A 22,201-nucleotide genomic window follows, 5' to 3' on the forward strand; every position below is an offset into this window, starting at 1 on the left:
GGTGAAGAAGGGAAATGGTATGTTGGCCTTCATAGCTAGGGGATTTGAGTATAGGAGCAGGGAGGTCTTACTGCAGTTGTATATGGCCTTCATGAGGTCTCACCTGGAATATTGTGTTCAGTTTTGGTCTCCTAATCTGAGGAAGAACATTCTTGCAATTGAGAGAGTGCAGCGAAGGTTCACCAGACTGATTCCCGGGATGGCAGGACTGACATATGAGGATAGACTGGATCGACTGGGCCTGTATTCAATGGCGTTTAGAAGGATGAGAGGGGATTTCATAGAAATACATAAAATTCTGACGGGACTGGACAAGTTAGTAGATGTAGGAAGAATGTTCCTGATGTTGGGGAAGTCCAGAACCAGGCGACACAGTCTAAGGATATGGCGTAAGCCATTTAGGACTGAGATGAAGAGAAACTTCTTCACTCAGCGAGTTGTTAACCTGTGGAATTCTCTACTGCAGAGAGTTGTTGATGCCAGTTCATTGGCTATATTCAAGAGGGAGTTAGATATGGTCCTTATGGCTAAAGGGATCAAGGGGTATGGAGAGAAAGCAGGAAAGGGGTACAGAGTTGAATGATCTGCCATGATCTTATTGAATGGTGGTGCAGGCTCGAAGGGTGGTATGGCTTACTCATGCACCTATTTTCTATGTTTCTTTGTTTCTATGCATCCATTGCAGCCACATCAACTAAACCTGTGTCACCAGTAATAACATCTGCACAGGCAACACCTTCATCTGGCAGTACAGTGCAGGCAACAAATTCCATATCAACAAGACCAAGCTCAGCCACACAATCATCTTCACCAGGAAGCACAACATTGACATCAGTTACCACTGAAACAGGTAGGATGGAAACCATTGCAGCACTTTGTCGAACACTATTTGTCAATGCAAGGCTTTAAGAAATTTAGAAAAATGGATTGAAAAGTTCATAAAGAATGATATTACTCTTTTATCAAAAGGTGTGTCAAGTATATCAGCATCAACTCCATTCACATCATCTCCAGAAACAACTCCACAATCATCAGTGTCATCCATTGGTACAAGAGAGACAACAAATTCCCCAACAACACAATCACTTCCACTGACAAGCAGTTCTGGGACATTATTCACAACTGAAACAAGTAAGACAAAGTCAATGAAGCAATACATGGTGTACAATGTGACATTCACGGCCAGAAAAATATAAATTTTTTTGCTTTCTAAAGGTGGATTCAGCACATAAGAATATAAGAACATGAGAATTAGGAACAGGAGTAGGCCATCTAGCCCCTCGAGCCTGCTCCGCCATTCAACAAGATCATGGCTGATCTGGCCGTTGACTCAGCTCCACTTACCCACCCGCTCCCCGTAACCCTTAATTCCCTTATTGGTTAAAAATCTATCTATCTGTGACTTGAATACATTCAATGAGCTCGCTTCAATTGCTTCCTTGGGCAGAGAATTCCACAGATTCACAACCCTGTGGGAGAAGAAATTCCTTCTCAACTCGGTTTTAAATTGGCTCCCCCGTATTTTGAGGCTGTGCCCCCTAGTTCTAGTCTCCCCGACCAGTTGAAACAACCTCTCTGCCTCTATCTTGTCTATCCCTTTCATTATTTTAAATGTTTCTATAAGATCCCCCCTCATCCTTCTGAACTCCAACGAGTAAAGACCCAGTCTACTCAATCTATCATCATAAGGTAACCCCCTCATCTCCGGAATCAGCCTCATGAATCGTCTCTGTACCCCTCCAAAGCTAGTATATCCTTCCTTAAGTAAAGTGACCAAACTACACGCTGTACTACAGGTGCGGCCTCACCAATACCCTATACAGTTGCAGAAGGACCTCCCTGCTTTTGTATTCCATCCCTCTCATAATGAAGGCCAACATTCCATTCGCCTTCCTGATTACCTGCTGCACCTGCAAACTAACTTTTTAGGATTCATGCACAAGGACCCCCAGGTCCCTCTGCACCGCAGCATGTTGTAATTTCTCCCCATTCAAATAATATTTCCTTTTACTGTTTTTTTTCCCAAGGTGGATGACCTCACACTTTCCGACATTGTATTCCATCTGCCAAACCTTAGCCCATTCGCTTAACCTATCGAAATCTCTTTGCAGCCTTTCTGTGTCCTCCACACAACTTGCTTTCCCACTAATCTTTGTGTCATCTGCAAATTTTGTTGCACTACACTCTGTCCCCGCTTCCAGGTCATCTATGTATATTGTAAACAGTTGTGGTCCCAGCACCGATCCTTGTGGCACACCACTAACCACCGATTTCCAACCCGAAAAGGACCCATTTATCCCGACTCTCTGCTTTCTGTTCGCCAGCTAATTCTCTATCCATGCTAATACATTTCCTCTGTGTGATCATCTGCCCTTGAGTCATCTTCATTATCTCCACTGTCAATATTGTCATCTTCTGGTACAGCAGTCACAACAAATTCTACATCAACACCACCAATTTCACCATCTGAATCAGCTTCCCTGACAAGCATGACAGTGTCACCTGCTACAACTGAAACAGGTACAATGGAAATTCTGACACCACACTTTGTGAAACTCTACAAGTAACGGTTTTGAGTTAAGAATTTGTGAAATTTTGGATGAGAAGGCAACATTCCCCAATTCCATGCTCCAAGCAGTTAGACGTCTTGAAGGAAGCACTGGGCACAGAGAGGGCTGAAATCCTGTAATCCTGAACGTCCAGGTCACAGTCTTTTCGAGTACTGATTTTCACTGGAAGCACAGGATCATACAATCTGCCCTATAAAGATTGCAAAGGGGCAGAATTCTGTTCTTTCCAAGAAGAAATCAAGGACAGCTCAATTAACCATCTTCCTTTTCATTTGCAGCAACCTTTCCACAGTTAACATCTACAGTGCTCAGTACAACAGAGACAGCAAAGTCATCACCAACACAATCATCTTCCTCAGTGAGCACTACTGTGACATCATCCACAATGGAAACAAGTAAGACAAAACAATTGTACAACATTTTGTGGGACAACAGTTTGCAGTACTCTCTTTCAATTCATTGTTTGTTTTACAATGTGGAGTTTCATACGAGAGAACATGTTGAAATTCTGTGTCTTGCAACAAGAACCTGTATTTGTTACATCCATGCACAATATTGATTATAGAATTCATGCGCATAAATGATTCTGTTCTTTTAAAAGATGCATCCATTTCAGCCACATCAACTAAATCTGGATCACCAGTAATAACATCTGCACAGGCAACACCTTCATCTGGCAGCACAGTGCAGGCAACAAATTCCATATCAACAAGACCAAGCTCAGCCACACAATCATCTTCACCAGAAAGCACAACATTGAGATCAGTTACCACTGAAACAGGTAGGATGGAAACCATTCCAGCACTTTGTCGAACACTTTTGTCAATGCAAGGCTTTAACAAATTTGGAAAAGTGGATTCAAAAGTTCACAAAAAATGATATTACTCTTTTATCAAAAGGCGCAGCAAATATATCAGCATCAACTCCATTCACATCATCTCCAGAAACAACTCCACATTCATCAGTGTCATCCATTGGTACAAGAGAGACAACAAATTCCAAACCAACACAATCACCTCCACTGACAAGCAGTACTGGGACATTATTCACAACTAAATCAAGTAAGACAAAGTCAATGATGCAATACATGGTGTACAATATGACATTCATGCCCAGAAACACATTTATTTTTTTGCTTTCTGAAGGTGGATCCAGTACAGTGCGATCATCTGCCATTGAGTCATCTCCATCATCTCCACTGTCAACATTGTCATCTTCTGGTACAGCAGCCACAACAAATTCGATATCAACACCACCAATTTCACCATCTGAATCATCTTCCCCGACAAGCATGCCAGTATCACTTGTTACAACCAAAACAGGTACGATGGAAATTATGACCCCACACTCAGAGAAACTCCAAAAGTCAGGTTTTTGAGTTAAGAATTTGTGAAATGTTGGATTCGAAGGCAAAATTCCCCAATCCCATGCTCCAAGCAGTTGGACGTCTTGAAGGAATCGTTGGGCACAGAGCGGGCTGAAGTCATGTAATCCTGAACGTCTAGGTCATGGTCGCTTCAAGCACTGATTTTCATTGGTAGCACAGGATCATACAATCTGCCCTATAAAGATTGCAAAGGGGTAGAATTCTGTTCTTTCCATAAAGGAATCAAGGACAGCTCAATTAACCATCTTCCTTTTCATTTGCAGCAACCTTTCCACAGTTAACATCGACAGTGCTCAGTACAACAGAGAGAGCAAATTCATCACCAACACAATCATCTTCCACAGTGAGCACTACTGTGACATTAGCGACAATGGAAACAAGTAAGACAAATCAATTATACAATGCTTTGTGGGAGAACAGTTTGCAGTGCTCTCTTTTAATTCATTGGTTGTTTTACAATGTGAAGTTTCATGTAAGAGAGCATGTTGAAATTCTATGTCTTGAAACAAGAACCTGTATTTGTTACATCCTTGCACAATATGGATTGTAGAATTCATGTGCTGAAATGATTCTGTTCTTTCAAAAGGTGCATCCATTGCAGCCACATCAACTAAATCTGGGTCATCAGTAATAACATCTGCACAGGCAACACCTTCATCTGGCAGTACAGTGCAGGCAACAAATTCCATATCAACAAGACCAAGCTCAGCCACACAATCATCTTCACCAGGAAGCACGACATTGAGATCAGTTGCCACTGAAACAGGTAGGATGGAAACCATTGCAGCACTGTGTCGAACACTATTTCTCACTGCAAGGCTTTAAGAATTTCAGACAAATGGATTGAAAAGTTCACAAAGAATGATAATACTCTTTTATCAAAAGGTGCGTCAAGTATATCAGCATCAACTCCATTCACATCATCTCCAGAAACAACTCCACATTCATCAGTGTCATCCATTGGTACAAGAGAGACAACAAATTCCAAACCAACACAATCACCTCCACTGACAAGCAGTACTGGGACATTATTCACAACTAAATCAAGTAAGACAAAGTCAATGATGCAATACATGGTGTACAATATGACATTCATGCCCAGAAACACATTTATTTTTTTGCTTTCTGAAGGTGGATCCAGTACAGTGCGATCATCTGCCATTGAGTCATCTCCATCATCTCCACTGTCAACATTGTCATCTTCTGGTACAGCAGCCACAACAAATTCGATATCAACACCACCAATTTCACCATCTGAATCATCTTCCCCGACAAGCATGCCAGTATCACTTGTTACAACCAAAACAGGTACGATGGAAATTATGACCCCACACTCAGAGAAACTCCAAAAGTCAGGTTTTTGAGTTAAGAATTTGTGAAATGTTGGATTCGAAGGCAAAATTCCCCAATCGCATGCTCCAAGCAGTTGGACGTCTTGAAGGAATCGTTGGGCACAGAGCGGGCTGAAGTCATGTAATCCTGAACGTCTAGGTCATGGTCGCTTCAAGCACTGATTTTCATTGGTAGCACAGGATCATACAATCTGCCCTATAAAGATTGCAAAGGGGTAGAATTCTGTTCTTTCCATAAAGGAATCAAGGACAGCTCAATTAACCATCTTCCTTTTCATTTGCAGCAACCTTTCCACAGTTAACATCGACAGTGCTCAGTACAACAGAGAGAGCAAATTCATCACCAACACAATCATCTTCCACAGTGAGCACTACTGTGACATTAGCGACAATGGAAACAAGTAAGACAAATCAATTATACAATGCTTTGTGGGAGAACAGTTTGCAGTGCTCTCTTTTAATTCATTGGTTGTTTTACAATGTGAAGTTTCATGTAAGAGAGCATGTTGAAATTCTATGTCTTGAAACAAGAACCTGTATTTGTTACATCCTTGCACAATATGGATTGTAGAATTCATGTGCTGAAATGATGCTGTTCTTTCAAAAGGTGCATCCATTGCAGCCACATCAACTAAATCTGGGTCATCAGTAATAACATCTGCACAGGCAACACCTTCATCTGGCAGTACAGTGCAGGCAACAAATTCCATATCAACAAGACCAAGCTCAGCCACACAATCATCTTCACCAGGAAGCACGACATTGAGATCAGTTGCCACTGAAACAGGTAGGATGGAAACCATTGCAGCACTGTGTCGAACACTATTTCTCACTGCAAGGCTTTAAGAATTTCAGACAAATGGATTGAAAAGTTCACAAAGAATGATAATACTCTTTTATCAAAAGGTGCGTCAAGTATATCAGCATCAACTCCATTCACATCATCTCCAGAAACAACTCCACATTCATCAGTGTCATCCATTGGTACAAGAGAGACAACAAATTCCCCACCAACAGAATCACCTCCACTGACAAGAAGTAGTGGGACATTATTCACAACTGAAACAAGTAAGACAAAGTCAATGATGCAATAAATGATGTACAATATGACATTCAGGCAAAAAAAAATTTTCATTTTTTTGCTTTTTCAAGGTGGACCCAGTACAGTGCGATCATCTGCTATTGAGTCATCTCCATCATCTCTTGTGTCAACATTGTCATCTTCTGGTACAGCAGTCACAACAAATTCTATACCAACACCACCAATTTCACGATCAGAATCATCTTCACCGACAAGCACAACAGTGTCACTTGCTACAACCGAAACAGGTACGATGGAAATTATGACACCACACTTTGAGAAACTCTACAAGTCAGGTTTTTGAGTTAAGAATTTGTGAAATGTTGGATTCGAAGGCAAAATTCCCTAATCCAATGCTCCAAGCAGTTGGACGTCTTGAAGGAAGCGCTGGGCACAGAGAGGGCTGAAGTCCTGTAATCCTGAACGTCTCGGCCACAGTCTCTTTTTTCAGTGGTAGCACAAGATCATACAGTCTGCCCTATGAATATTGCAAAGGGGTAGAATTCTGTTCTTTCCAAAATAGAATCAACGACAGCTCCATTAACCATCTTCTTTTTTATTTGCAGCAACCATTCCACAGTTAACATCGACAGTGCTCATTACAACAGAGACAGCAAATTCATCACCAACACAATCATCTGCCACACCGAGCACTACTGTGACATTAGCCACAATGGAAACAAGTGAGACAAAAGAATTGTACAACATTTTGTGGGACAACAGTTTTCAGTACTCACTTTGAATTCATTCTTTGTTTTACAATGTGGAGTTTCATGTGAGAGAGCATGTTGAAATTCTGTGTCTTGAAACAAGAAACTGTATTTGTTACATCCTTGCACAATATGGATTGTAGAATTCATGCGCATAAATGATTTTGTTCTTTCAAAAGGTGCATCCATTGCAGCCACATCAACTAAAACTGGATCATCAGTAATAACATCTACACAGGCAACACCTTCATCTGGCAGTGCAGTGCAGGCAACAAATTCCATATCAACAAGACCAAGCTCAGCCACACAATCATCTTCACCAGGAAGCACGACATTGACATCAGTTACCACTGAAACAGGTAGGATGGAAACCATTGCAGCAATTTGTCGAACACTATTTGACAATGCAAGGCTTTAAGAAATTTAGAAAAATGGATTGAAAAGTTCACAAAAAATGATATTGCTCTATTATCAAAAGGCGCGGCTAATATATCAGCATCATCTCCATTCACATCATCTCCAGAAACAACTCCACAATCATCAGTGTCATCCATTGGTACAAAAGAGACAACAAATTCCCCACCAACATAATCACCTCCACAGACATGCAGTACTGGGACATTATTCACAACTGAAACAAGTAAGACAAAGTCAATGATGCAGTACATGGTGTACAATATGACATTCTCGGCCAGAAAAATATTCACTTTTTTGCTTTCTAAAGGTAGATCCAGTACAGTGCGATTATCTGCTATTGAGTCATCTTCATCATCTCCTCTGTCAACATTGTCATCTTCTGGTACAGCAGTCACAACAAATTCTATACCAGTGTATGTGGCCACTTTTGTACGCACAGAAAAATCTTACCTACTTTTAAGAAATTAGCGCAGGTAGCCAGAGATTGGGTGGGGGAAGGTGAGTTCGAGGATTCTAAAGCACTAAGCACCTTCAGAACATCAGCACAACATCACATCTTCATCGCAATAGTTGCGCAACATCATCAAAAATAAATGAAAGATAAATTAGGTACTGAAAATAGAGCACTCCTACCTTGCCAACTGCAGAACGCGGAGGCTAGCACTCCCGCCAGGGCTAGAGGCAGCAGGCACGCATGACTGTAGCGGTGAGGGAATTTTACTTTTTACAGTTGTTCCTAAATGTTGTGTGGTCCCAATGGAACATTATTCAGTTTTAATGCAAAATGTCTTTTAATGGATATTTTACAATGCACTTCAACAACAACAACAACAACAGCAAAGAAAGGCTGCACCCATTCCTCACTCACATCTCGGGGAAAATGCACTTCCTTATAGGGTCGGTGATGGTGGTGGGGGGGTGTTGGGGGCCCGGCTTGCGTCTCCCCAGTAGCTGGTGCGTGGATTGAAGTGGGAGTGGCATTTGAGTATCCAACATTTGTATCCTTATTGCAGCAGCTAGCTCCCTCATGGCATTTGCCACCATTTGCACACTCTCTGAAATGCCCACCCTCAGTTCCTGTCTCAGTGCTGATATTTCTCCCGACACTGTCGCTACTTCATCACACACCCCACTGACGGTCGCTACAAGTGATCTTGTAAGGGCATTGGTCTCCTCACCCAATGACATAACCTGATTAACATCTGATGAAGGCTGCATCTCAGGGGAAACTGGTCGGCTTCCCCATCCCCTCGCCGTGGGTCTGCCTAGTGGCACCCCACTGGGACGGTGGGGCTCAGGGAGTTCCAACATGCATTTCACCATTGCCACTGGGACCCGCAACCTCGGAAGGTGTGAAACCATGGAATGTCGCCGCGGAGCTCATGGAGGTTTCTGGCAATGTGATTCCCTGTACTATGGACTGATCCGTATCACGATCAGCATTCTCCCGTGAACACATTTCCATGGATCCCTCCTCCCCACACCCGCCTTGGTCTGGAGCGTACGCATCTGGATCTTCTGGTGGATCTTCAGGATTGTCTTCTTCTTCTTCAAAATACTACAGAACAATCAAATGGTTTGCAGCACAGGAGGGGGCAGGATGAGTGGCATGAGTAGTCTCACGTGTAGCAGGCCTGTCAGCGGGTTGATTTGAAGGGCGCCAATGCATTTTAATGACTCACCCTCACCCTCGCGTGTGGGTCCAGCTTGTGCAGAGCTGATTCTTTTTCTGCAGATGCGACTCAGCAAGGCAGCAACCCTCTGTTCCAGGGGTGATATTTGGTGCAAATTTGGTGGCCCTCCTCCTGTTCTAAGTCTTACCCTTTTGTTGTGGGCCACTTTTTTCTGCAAAGATGAAAATATAAGTTTTCACACATGGTGCGCTTCTGATGGGTGGGACATATACAGATGCTCACATTTACAATTGTAATTCCATTTAAAAATGAAGATATTACTTACACTCACCATTTGACCTACGTCCTGCCATTTCTTTTTGCGCTGGCTTCCAGATCTTGCGGTATTCACCCCTGCGGAGTATTCTTCTGCAACTAGGTTCCATCGACTTCTCATTTCTTTGGGTGAAACTTTTGTGGGACCACTCTTACTGATATGCAGCTCCAACCATTTGTCCTCAATGACAGTGACTAGTTTCTCCACTTTCTCATGGAGGAAATTCTTTGTTCTTGTTGCACGCTCTTGCATCATTGGTCTATTGGACTTACACTCAGGTAATCTTGAAAAATCACAGTTCTCACCGTTCTTCCACTTATGCAACACTCCTTTCCACTCCCTCAGCCACCCAAAAATCACTATTCACACCGTACCTTTATATATGGTCCATGGCCAATGCTGCTGAGGCACTGAGGACGCTCTCCCTTTAATTGGCCGATTGCCAAGCTTCCTGCTCCAGTGCGCGCGCATGCTGAAACGTACTTTGCACATGCGTCCCCCCTGCCGGCACACGAGGACACGGTGGGCCCAAGCCCCGCCCCACTGCCGGCTGCGCTGAGCAAGCACGGCCCAAGCTCCGCACCCCGCAGGTTTCTCAGCGCCATGGGACCACAGGGATCCAGGAACGGCCAAATTATCCCGGTAAGTGTTCGGCGCGATTTTTCCCCCCATGAAGTCGGCGTACCATGGCTAACTACGCAGCTCTAAGCGGCTGGGGAAATTTGGGCCCATTGTCCTTTATACAATTTCAGATTAAGTCATTACGTAATTACGCAAGGTACAATTAATACATGATGATTGATTAATACATGATTGATTGGTACAGCGCTTTCTCCAGTGTGGCTTGACATACCTTAAATGGTAATTCCGGATACAATTACTGTCATCCATTCTATTCTACCCATATCTTCTTATTCACTTCAGTTTCTATGTTATCTGTCTGTTCGCTTGCTTCGCAAGGTCTTTGCTCTGCGAACTGGAAAGTTTTGTTTTCCGTGGAATGTTTCCCACAATCTGTGGTTCCATTTTAGAATATATTAGCTCAGTTTCAAAATTGCACAATGTTTTACTATTTTAAAGATTTGTAATTTCCCTCTTCAGTCCCTCCTATTGGTCCCTGATTATGTCTACATAATCCGCCGACCACATATACATTCTGAGCCATCTGCCGGGAATGGTGATCATATCCATCGCCTTTGGATCGCTCGTAGTTCCATCTTTTAACAGAGTCTTTACATGCTACCATTTCTGGGATTATTTGTAAGCTATTTATATTTGTTTTTGTACATACTGGGCATAAGCTCAGGGATCTTAGTTGTTTCCCTAACGCGTTATAAAGTCATTCGCCTCCCTATCACACCGACGTTACATAGTTAACAAGGCTGTTTGCTGTTCAGCTTGAACCACGCGGTTGTATGTCCCTCGGATCTCACACATCAGGTATAGTTGGATCACAATACATATCCCCACCACTACCATTATTATCATAATCGGGTGCCACATTAATTTGAGGACCGTGTAGGCCTTAGCTGACCAGCCCTTAAAAATGTCCCACCAGTGGTGAACCGTGAGGTCACTTAGTTCCTCCGTCACTCAGATAAGTTCTTGTTTTGTGTAACTCATTACGATCTTTTGTCTGAGTAACCATTCCCTTTCTTCTCCCAGGTACTTGGCCACCTGAATGTGTTTTTTCAAAAAGGCCCTTAACTTTCGCAAGTCCACTACCGGGGGTAGTACTGATAGTCCCCTGGTGCTTCTATATTGCTCAATATTCTTCCATTGTCCTATTTGATAGGATTTGGTCGTTTTAACGTCGAAGATGACATATATTTCCTTCTGACACTCGTTTACCCGAGGTTCCAATCAATCCGCTTTCAAGTATACCATATGGGTACTGGTTACACATATGTCGTTTTGTCCGATTTCATGTATTATGGTATCGTTTAAGGGTTGCAGCTACCATTCACAAGCCCCTGCTGTGCCTTCCATGCTGCATGGTTCCACCACTGGTGTATGTAGCGGGCATACTTGCCCGAATAGCCACTATACACACTCCATCTCTTCGTGCGTTTTATTCTTCGGGTCTATCCATTTTCCATAAAACCGTGGCTTCCATAAGTTTTTACCAAATAGCTATGGTAGGGTCACAAACTCACACCATATCTGACTGTTAGTAACATTAGCCAACAACTACCCTCAGCATCACATCGCGTATGCTTCATATCTGGCCTGAGTGTTAGATTTCGTTGGTCAAACTGCAACAGTTTAGCCCATCGTGGGGCATTCCCAGAAAATGCTATCCTTTCTAATTCAGCCCGTTGTCCTTCCGTAATCAGGCCCATTATAAGGCAGTGAGTCTTATTGGCTTCCCGTATTAAATTGGCCAATACCTGTTGCTGTTCCCAGCTAGTTTTGTTTACCCACTACCATATAATTTTGTCTGACAGCCATCCCCGCAGGCTATTGGCCTGCAAGGGTTCCTGCCACACATCTAACAGCCTTATGGCATCTTTAGTCAATTGTCCCACTTTCTGTATTTTATTCTGCAGCGTCTCGATATCCATTGAGTTTAATGCTCCTAGTCCCGTTCCTAACCCTCCTGGTACTGTGTCTAGTATGTTTCGCCAATTACGAGCTTTTGTTATCTTCAGGGCAAGATCCGGGTTCTTACAATACCTGGGTACTATCTTTTGGTCATACTGTATATTTATTGTTAAATTTATTATTGAAGGGGCTATCAATGTGCTCAGACACGTATCGTGCAGCCTTTATAAGTGTGGCATCTGTTCCTGGTTCGGACGGAGATATTTTACACTTATCATGACCAGCCATGTACCCCTCCCGCCAAACTGTGAATTATTCATACACATCACCCAGTCTCCGTCTCCCAAGGTTGCCTGTCTCCACTCTGTGCTCCGTTTTGTTAGTATTCCAGGCTTCTTTCAGTATTTTGGTTATATTCTGGGGAGTATTGTCGCAACTGTAAAGTCCTTACACAATACCACAAATCCACACGAGGCACATTCTATGGACAAGGTCACTCTGTGACCTGAACCTTTATTCACAGGACCAAGAAGTGATGACCCTGCGTGGGACCTCCCTTTATATACCTGGATGACCAGGTGAGGAGTGTTTCCCACGAGTTCACCCCCTGTGGTCAAGGTGTGCATTTCTTATGTATATACAGTATTGCAGTGTTGTTACATAAAGGTTACATACATGACATCACCTCTCCCTCAACATCTTATTGGGATCATAGGTTAAGTCTCTCGGGTGGTCTGCGCTCTCTCGTGGAGCGCCGCAGTTGAGGCTCTGGTTGTTGAGCCTTGGTATGCGTGTCTGTCACCTGTGGTGATTCCGGCCTGTCCGGGCTGGCCGCAGGGACTGTGCATGCTGCTGAATGTTCTTGTTGCTCGTTCACTGGCGGTGGTGTGAATACCATCTCATGATCTTCCTCAGGTTCCTCAGTGTCCATGCTGAACCTTTTTTTTACTTGGTCCAGATGCTTGTGGCATATCTGCCCATTGTTAAGTTTAACCACGATGACCCTATTCCCCTCTTTGTCTATTACAGTACCCTCAAGCCATTTGGGCCCCAAAGCGTGATTGAGAACAAATACGGGGTCATCATTTTCTATACATCTTCCCCTTGAATTTCGGTCATGGTACTTGTTTTGGGACTGGCGCTTGCCCTCAACAATGTCAGACAGGACTGGATGAATGAGTGACAGCCGAGTTTTGAGTGTTCGTTTCATGAGTAGCTCCGTGAGCGGGACCCCTGTGAGCGAATGCGGTCGGGACCAATAGGCCACAGGAGGCGCGATAGGCGGCATTGAAGGGAGGGTCCTTGAATCCGGAGCATGCCTTGTTTTATGATTTGGACCGCACGTTCCACCCAGCCATTGGAGGCTGGCTTGAACAGTGCTGTCCTGACATGGTTAATGACATGAACTCCCGGAATTCGTAGCTTGTGAAACATGGGCCATTATCGCTAACAAGGATGTCCGGCAAGCCGTGGGTCGCAAAGACCCCGCGCAGACTCTCCACGAATTCAAAATGATGCACTCGATCCATTTCAAGTACGCATCAACCACAATGAGAAACATTTTTCCCATGAACGGGCCCACGTAGTCTACATGAATACGTGACCATGGCCTGGTGGGCCATGGCCACAGGCTGAGCGGGGCCTCCCTGGGGGCATTATCTAGCTGGGCACACGTCGTGCACCTGCGAACACAGTGTTCCAGGTCTGAATCAATTCCCGGCCACCACACATGTGACCGGGCAATGGCCTTCATCAGCACGATGCCTGAGTGCTCGCTATGGAGTTCCCTGATGAATGCTTCCCTGCCCCTCTGAGGCATGACTACCCGGCTGCCCCACAGTAGGCAGTCGGCTTGGATGGAGAGCTCATCCATCTGTCTGTGAAACGGTCTGACCTCCTCAGGGCATGCTCCATGTGCGGGCGCCCAATCCCCAGTCAGGACACATTTCTTAATCAAGGATAGGAGGGGATCTCTGTTGGTCCAGATTTTGATCTGGTGGGCTGTGATGGGGGAGCCTGCGCTGTTAATGGCATCAACAGCCATGACCATCTCGGCAGTTTGCTCCGCTGCCCCCTCAGTGGTGGCCAGTGGAAGACTGCTGTGTGCGTCAGCGCAGTTTTCGGTGTCGGGCCGGTGCCGGATGGTGTAGTCATACGCAGCGAGCGTGAGAGCCTATCGCTGTTTGCGAGCTGACGCATTGGCATTGACAGCCTTGCTGTCTGACAGCAGGGATGTTAACAGCTTGTGGTCCGTTTCTAATTTGAACCTCCTGCCAAAAAGGTACTGATGCATCTTTTTCACCCCATAGACACATGCGAGTGCCTCCTTCTCAACCATCCCATATCTCCGTTCTGCTTGAGAGGCATAGGCCACAGGTTGTAGTTGGCCCTCAGTGTTACCCTGCTGCAACACGCACCCAACCACATAGGACATTGCATCACATGTCAGAACCAATTTCTTACGAGGGTCGTAAAGGTTCAACAACTGATTTGAACAAAGTAGGTTCCGCGCCCGATTGAAAGCCCGTTCCTGACAGTCCCCCCAAAGCCAATCGCAACCCTTACGCAGGAGCACATGCAGCGGCTCCAATAATGTGCTTAAGTTCGGCAGAAAGTTCCCGAAATAGTTCAAGAGTCCCAGAAATGAACGCAACTCCGATGTGTTGCAGGGCCTGGGCACTCGTCGAATCGCCTCCGTTTTGGATTCGGTAGGCCGAATCCCGTCTGCAGCAACCCTCCTGCCCAGGAACTCAACCTCAGGAGCCAAAAACACACACTTAGACTTCTTGAGTCGCAGGCCTGCCCAGTCCAGTCAGCGTAGCACCTCCTCCAGGTTGTGGAGGTGTTCCTCAGTGTCACGACCGGTGATGAGGATGTTGTCCTGAAATACGATTGTTCCGGGAATGGATTTGAGCAGGCTTTCCATGTTTCTTTGAAAAATCGCGGCCACTGATCGAATGCCAAATGGACACCTGTTGTAAACAAACAGTCCCTTGTCCCTTGTGCGTGGTGATGCTGGTCAGTAGTTTAGATTCATCGGCCAATTCTTGGGTCATGAAAGCTGAAGTGAGGTCCAACTTGGTGAACAGGTTGCCGCCTGCCAGCGTGGCAAAAAGGTCCTCCGCTCTCAGGAGCGGATATTGGTCTTGTAGGGACACCCGCTTGATAGTGGCCTTGTCGTCGCCACAGATCCTGACCGAGCCATCCGCTTTTAGGACGGGAACGATGGGGCTCGCCCAGTCGCTGAATTCAACGGGCGAGATGTTGTCCTCTCTCAGCAACTGGTCCAACTCGCTTTCAATTTTCTCCCGCATCACATACGGCACAGCTCTGGCTTTGTGGTGCACTGGTCTGGCGTCCAGGGTGATGCGTATCACTACTTTGATACCTTTGAACGTCCCGACGCCAGGTTGAAATAGTGGTTCAAATTGCTGTGCTCCACAGATGACATGGCGTGCACATCCCCCCATTTCCAGTTCATCTCAGCTAACCAGCTCCTCCCCAACAGTGCGGGACCATTGCTCGGGACAATCCAGAGCGGCAGCCGGTTCACCGATTCTTTGTGTGTGACCGCCAACATTGCACTGCCTAGCACTGGAATGATTTCTTTGGTGTACGTCCGTAATTGCGTCTCAATGCATTCTAATTTGGGTCGGCTGGCATTGAGTCGCCACAGCTTTTCGAATTGTTGAACACTCACGAGTGACTGGCTGGCTCCCGTGTCCAGCTCCATGCGTACAGGGATGCCATTTAATAGGACTTTCATCATCATGGGTGGCGTATTGGTATATGAGCTGTGAATGTTTGCCACATGAACCCGCTGAACTTCAGCGTCCATTGAATTCCCCCAAACGTCATCCTGCCTCGCAGACCCCTCATCTGGTTCATCCGCCTCGTATATTAGCCTGGTTACAGGCTTTCTGCACATTCTGGCTAAATGGCCACTGAGGTTACAATTTCTGCAGACGAACTGTTGAAACCTGCAAGTCCTGGCATGTCTGCCCCCACACCTCCAGCATGAACTGAGATTCCCATTGTTATGAACAAAAGAGCTGTTACAAGGCATTCCTCGCTGATTGTCCCTTTGACTGCTCTTGAGCACCCTGTTAGTGGGTATCAATGGCCCCAGCCCGGGCCGCATTTTCCACTGGGGTGGCATAAATGTCGGTTCAGCCTGCCATTATCTCTGTTGGAGACTTACTCTTGGGTCTATTGGTGCCTGGGGTGTGTTGAACTGCCCTTACCTGCCTGCGGGGCTCTGTGTCGCGTTTATGATATTGACTCCCTGATCCATCGCCACGTTGGATTAGAATTGCGCGTGTATATTATCTTAGTTTCCTCCTCCCCCGCCATAAAAGTCTGAGCCATCAACGCCGCCGCTTCCAAGGTCAAGTCCTTGGTCTCAATTAGCTTTCTGAAAATCCCAGCATGACCGATGCCCTCAATAAAGAAATCCCTTAGCATCTCCCCCCTGCAGGCGTCTGTGAACTTACAGAGGCTGGCCAAGCGACGGAGGTCTGCAATGAAATACGGCATGCTCTGTCCTTCCCGACGTCGGTGGGTATAGAATCTGTGTCGGGCCATGTGTATGCTGCTCGCCGGTTTGAGGTGCTCACCGATTAGTTTGCTGAGCTCTTCAAAGGTTTTGTCCGCCGGCTTCTCAGGTGCTAGCAGGTCTTTCATGAGCGCGTAAGTCTTAGGTCCACAGCTGGTTCGCTTGTCGGCCGCTGCGACTCCCAGCCAGTCCTTCGTGACAAAACTCTGCTGGAGCCTCTCAATGAAATTGTCCCAGTCCTCACAAACACAGTACCATTCATCTGAGCTGCCGGTGGCCATTCTCGTTGGTCGTTTCTCGTCGCCAATATAAAGTCCTTACACAATACCACAAATCACATCATCCCGGGACCATCGGCCTCCCATGTAAAGTTGAAAGTTACTTCCTTGTTTTTATGGAGGATCAGTACAAAATTCCCAAAGACTGGTGCCGAATAGGTCCACCGTCTACAGTCAAACGGTAAATTAAAAACAAGACATTCAATTCCTGTGGGGCATGTATAGTTTCCCTAGGTTACATTTCGTCGCGACTTCCACATCATATAACGTTTAAGTCCTTTTCCTTCCAACTGTGGAGGCACTGGGAGGGCCAGAGCAGCCACTAACCCAGTCGCCATTAGCACTATCCCATTGTTTTCTGGCCTGCTTCCTTATCGGACGCTTCCGAGGTCGCCGGGTGCACTGTTACTATGGGTTAAAACAGACGGGGGTTGTTTAGTATTATATGGCTTTACCTGTGTCCAGTGCTTCCACCTAATCCCAGTGGGCTCCCGTAGACAAACACAAGTATCACTTGTCATTAGTACCGAGTATGGTCCCATCCATCGGGGCTCCATTCCCTTTCGCATCCCTGTTACCTTTATCATGACCTGTTCTCCTATTTTAGGTACTGTTTTGGGTCTCATTCCCTCATTCTGAATTTCTAGATCTCTTATCTGCTGTCTGGTTTTAACTTCTTTATTCATAGCCTGCACCTCTTGGTTAAGCTGGTCTAAGTACCGCCTTAGCCTATCCTGAATTGGTCCTGCTTCATTTGTCACTCTGGCTAAGCCCTCTGGTAGCCTCATAGTCCATCCAGTCATCAGCTCATAAGGTGTTAGTCCCGTGGTGTAATGTTAGTAGTTGTTGCCTACAACACTGTAGTGCCACAACTTGCTCCTGGGGACCCCATACCCATATGTCACCCTTTTGGTGGGCCCCGTGCTTACTCCATTCACGTCTTTCTTCCTGATCGACACTATGGTGGACCTGTGCTATATTTATGTCTGTCTGAACACTGTTAGTCATTAAACTGGTTGAATTTCAGCCTTAAATGCTGGCTCTGGCTTCTGTCCAGCTGCCACTTGTTTGGCTGCTAGTTCTGCAAAACGATTCTCCAAGGTGGGTAGGTCTTGGGGGTGTGTGCGGCCCTTACTAGTTAGTTTTGTGTGTGCCTTTACCTTGCTTACCATTGCTTCCCATGGTTCCTTTGCTGCTTTCACTAGCCTTTCTACTAGCCTTCCATGTTTTACCACCTCGCCAGTAGATGTCACGAACCCTCGTTGTGACCAGGCTGCCATATAGTTGTAAACCATCCCGAAAGCATATCTAGTGTCTGTATATATGTCTATTCGCCTTCTTTTAGCTGACTTGAGAGCCTTTATAAGGGCCACCAGTTCTGCCACCTGAGCTGACTTATCTCCTGGGACTGCTCCTGTCATTATTGTCTCTCCCTCCTGTGTTTTCAGCGCCCACCCAGTATGGGGTTCTCCATCAATGTATTTTCTGAATCTGTCCACATATAAAGTCTCATCTGGGTTGTCCAATGGCTCTTCCTTTACCCTGCTATCCGTTTCCTCCTCTACTTGTTCCCTACAGCTATGTTCCTCCCCTTCTGTTAGTACCCCGGTAGCAGGGTTAACTCCATTATGCTTTTTTATTATTACTGACTTGTCTTTGGGCAGCAATACGGCCTCCCGCTTAGCCTTTCGGCTGTCCAAGATCGACCGCAGATTTCCAGTATTTAGTAATTCTACCAGGGTATGTTGTGTGTGCAAAATGGTCTGTCCCATCATCACTACTGGTTCGCTTACTTTGACCGCCCAAGTTGCACAGTCCAGGGCGGCCACACATCGGGGCATCCCACTAACCTCTGGGGCTTTCTTCGTCGAGTAGTCGGCTATAGGCCTCTGCTGGTCCCCAATCTATCTTCTGTCGGGGTCCCCCAGTCCCTTTAATTAATTTCTGTATGCGTTCCGCTATCGTACATTGAGGTATAAAATTCCAACTATAATTAAAGAGTCCGAATACCTTCCTTACTCCCCTGGTTTACAATGTTCAGGTAACATTCTGTTACCCACGCATCTTGTGGCTTCAAGATAAACGCTCCTTGACACTTGGATGCCGCCCCCTAGGGGCTGCTTTACGCAGTTGTTGTACTCTTATTAGCTCATAGCGGGTTAATAGTGTCATTTGATTTGGTGCAGCGCGTAACCTCATTGGTATCATGGGTAGTAATTCTGGCCAGGATTGTCTAGTTTCTTCCATTCAAAAACAAGTGATAGTTTATAAACTATCTTAACATACAAGTGCTCGGAATTCAAGTTCTCGCAAATCATTTCCAAGGCTACTTCCATATCTTATCTCGTCTCCCCCAAACGGCTTTTCTGTCTCTCATCAGAGGAATTGACATTTTTTGATTGTTTTTAGTTTTTTTTTCCCCACACTGTTTGGTATTATTTCTTTTAAAAAAGTTTCCAAACCCAAGATTTTCCAATACAACCAAAATGTTTATCAAGGAGAATCACCTAAAATATCTCAAAATCCCAATTCAAAAAATGTACTGTCAATCTTTGATTTAAATCTCTTTTACTAAGCGAGAAGCTTTCATGTCATTTAAAATAAGATTAACTAGGGCGATGCTTCCCCCAGCCTAGAGCCTCGAAAAACCCACGCAGGCTTTTTATAAAAAAAGGTGTTTGGTATCTTTCAACCCAATGTAATCAATGATTACGTGTTTTTTTATGACAAGTAAGTGAGCAGGTCGGAATTTTTTAAAAAACGAGACCATGCATTTTTTTTACTGTAATCCAATGAGAGTGTCCAAGAGCTGAAGCTTCTGTGTCGGTTTTATTTTCTTTTTTTTATACATTTTTTTGTTAAACAAACCCAACGCTCCGTAAATCATAATCAAAATAAATCTACACCTGCGTTTCTAACTTAAAATGTAATTCAATTCGAGGTAAACTGTGAATATAAAACTTCCCACATCCATGATAAAAGGGTTAACCAGCTAGCTTCTGCACAGAAATGCGTGGAGCTTAAACAAAGATGACAGACACTTGATTTTAAAGACAAACATTCACACCAACTTCCATTCAACAAAGCTTATTTTCTTTTTTTTTATTAGTTTTTTTTGAGCAACTTATTTTCTGGTTCACTTGTTTTTCTTCATCAGTCTCTGTCCCAACTGTCCGGTGGGCGTCATTCTCAAACTACTCACTTCTACTCTTCACCTCCATAAATGTAGGCACTGACTTATTACCATTAATCCTGCTTTGGCTGTTTTCTTATTTTTTCTGTTTCTCTCTACACCTATTTTTCCACTCCTCCTTCTTTTCTCCTTGCATTTGCGAAACACACTATAACCGCCTCCTTCCCTTTGTTTCCCTTTCTTTGCAACCACCAGTTGGGTTTCCAGGGTATCTCGTTTTTCTTCATCATATCCTTCCTTAACCATTTTCCTCTAAACCTTTGCATATTTATCTCTCAGAAACTCTTCTGGTAGTTTGTACCTCACCCCTCCAAGGGCCTTGGCAGTTTCCTTTGCCCTTTCTCACACCGGGGCATTTTCCCCGGTTCCCATTTTTCCGCCTTTACTTATGCGGAGCTTTCTCCGCCTTTACTTATGCGGAACCTTTTTCCGCCTTTACTTATGCAGAACCTTGTTTCTGGCTGGATAGCTAGTCCGCCCTCACCGGGGATTCCCTGTTAGCTCATACAAGTACATATTCTCCCGAAACAATTATTTACTTACAGTGCCCTGACACGCCCCTCAACTGGATTTACCGGCTGCACGGACTCCGCTTCAGAATCGTTGGATCTCTGGCCGGGCCTCTTGGGAGGAGAATTTCTCAAGGCAATTCTCTACGGTTTTCGTTTGGTTCGGCTTTTGAGTTGAATTTGCCCGTCCAGAGGACCCTGCTCGCAGCACCAAGTTGTAAGAATTATCTTCAAACCACCACTCAGAGTCTGTTAGCCTAAAAGTAAATGCAGTTTTATTATTTAATACAAGCTAGCAATGAAGCTATTCCGTAAGGAATGCTCAAAGAGAACTTGGAGATATTGTCCATTATACAATTTCAGATTAAGTCATTACGTAATTAGGCAAGTTACAATTAATGCATGATGATTGATTAATACATGATTGCTTGGTACAGCGCTTGCTCCAGTCTGGCTTCCACATGCCTTAAATGGCAATTCCGGATACAGTTACTGTCCTCCATTCTATTCTACCCTTATCTTGTTATTCACTTCAGTTTCTATGTTATCTATCTGTTCTCTTGGTTCGCAAGGTCTTTGCTCTGCGAACTGGAAAGTTTTGATTTCCATGGAATGTTTCCCACAGTCTGTGGGTTCCATTTTAAAATATATTAGGTCAGTTTCAAAATGGCACCATGTAGTACTGTTTTAAAGATTTGTAATTTAACTCTTCAAATATGATATTCGCGGCCAGAAAAATGTTCATTTATTTGCTTTCTAAACGTGCATCCAGTACAGTGCGATTATCTGCCATTGAGTCATCTCCATCATCTCCACTGTCAACATTGTCATCTTCTGGTACAGCAATCACAACAAATTCTATATCAACACCACCAATTTCATCATCAAAATCATTATCCCTGACAAGCACGACACTGTCACTTGCGAAACTGAAACAGGTACCATGGAACTTATAACACCACAGTTTGCTAAAACTCTACAAGTAAGGTTTTTGAGTTAAAAATTTGTGTAATGTTAGATTAGAAGGCAACATTCCCCAATCCCATGCTCCAAGCAGTTAGATGTCTTGAAGGAAGCGCTGGGCACAGAGAGGGCTGAAGTCCTGTAATCCAGAACGTCTAGGCCACAGTCCCTTCAAGCACTGATATTCACTGGTAGCACAGGATGATACAATCTTCCCTATAAAGACTGCAAAGATGTAAAATTCTGTTCTTTCCATAAATGAATCAAGGACAGCTCAATTAACCATTTTCCTTTTCATTTGCAGCAATATTTCCACAGTTAACATCTACAGTGCTCAGTACAACAGAGACAGCAAAGTCATCACCAACACAATCATCTTCCACAGTGAGCACAACTGTGACATTAGCCACAATGGAAACAAGTAAGACAAAACAATTGTACAACGCTTTGGGAACAACAGTTTGCAGTGCTCTCTTTTAATTCATTGTTTGTTTTACAATATGCAGTTTCATGTCACAGAGCACGTTGAAATTCTGTGTCTTGCAACAAGAAACTGTATTTGTTACACCCTTGCACAATATGGATTGTAGAATTCATGTGCTTAAATGATTCTGTTCTTTAAAAAGGTGCATCCATTGCAGCCACATCAACTAAATCTGGGTCATCAGTAATAACATCTGCACAGGCAACGC

This window comes from Pristiophorus japonicus, chromosome 18 (genome assembly GCF_044704955.1).
Source record: "Pristiophorus japonicus isolate sPriJap1 chromosome 18, sPriJap1.hap1, whole genome shotgun sequence".
NCBI lineage: Eukaryota > Metazoa > Chordata > Chondrichthyes > Pristiophoridae > Pristiophorus > Pristiophorus japonicus.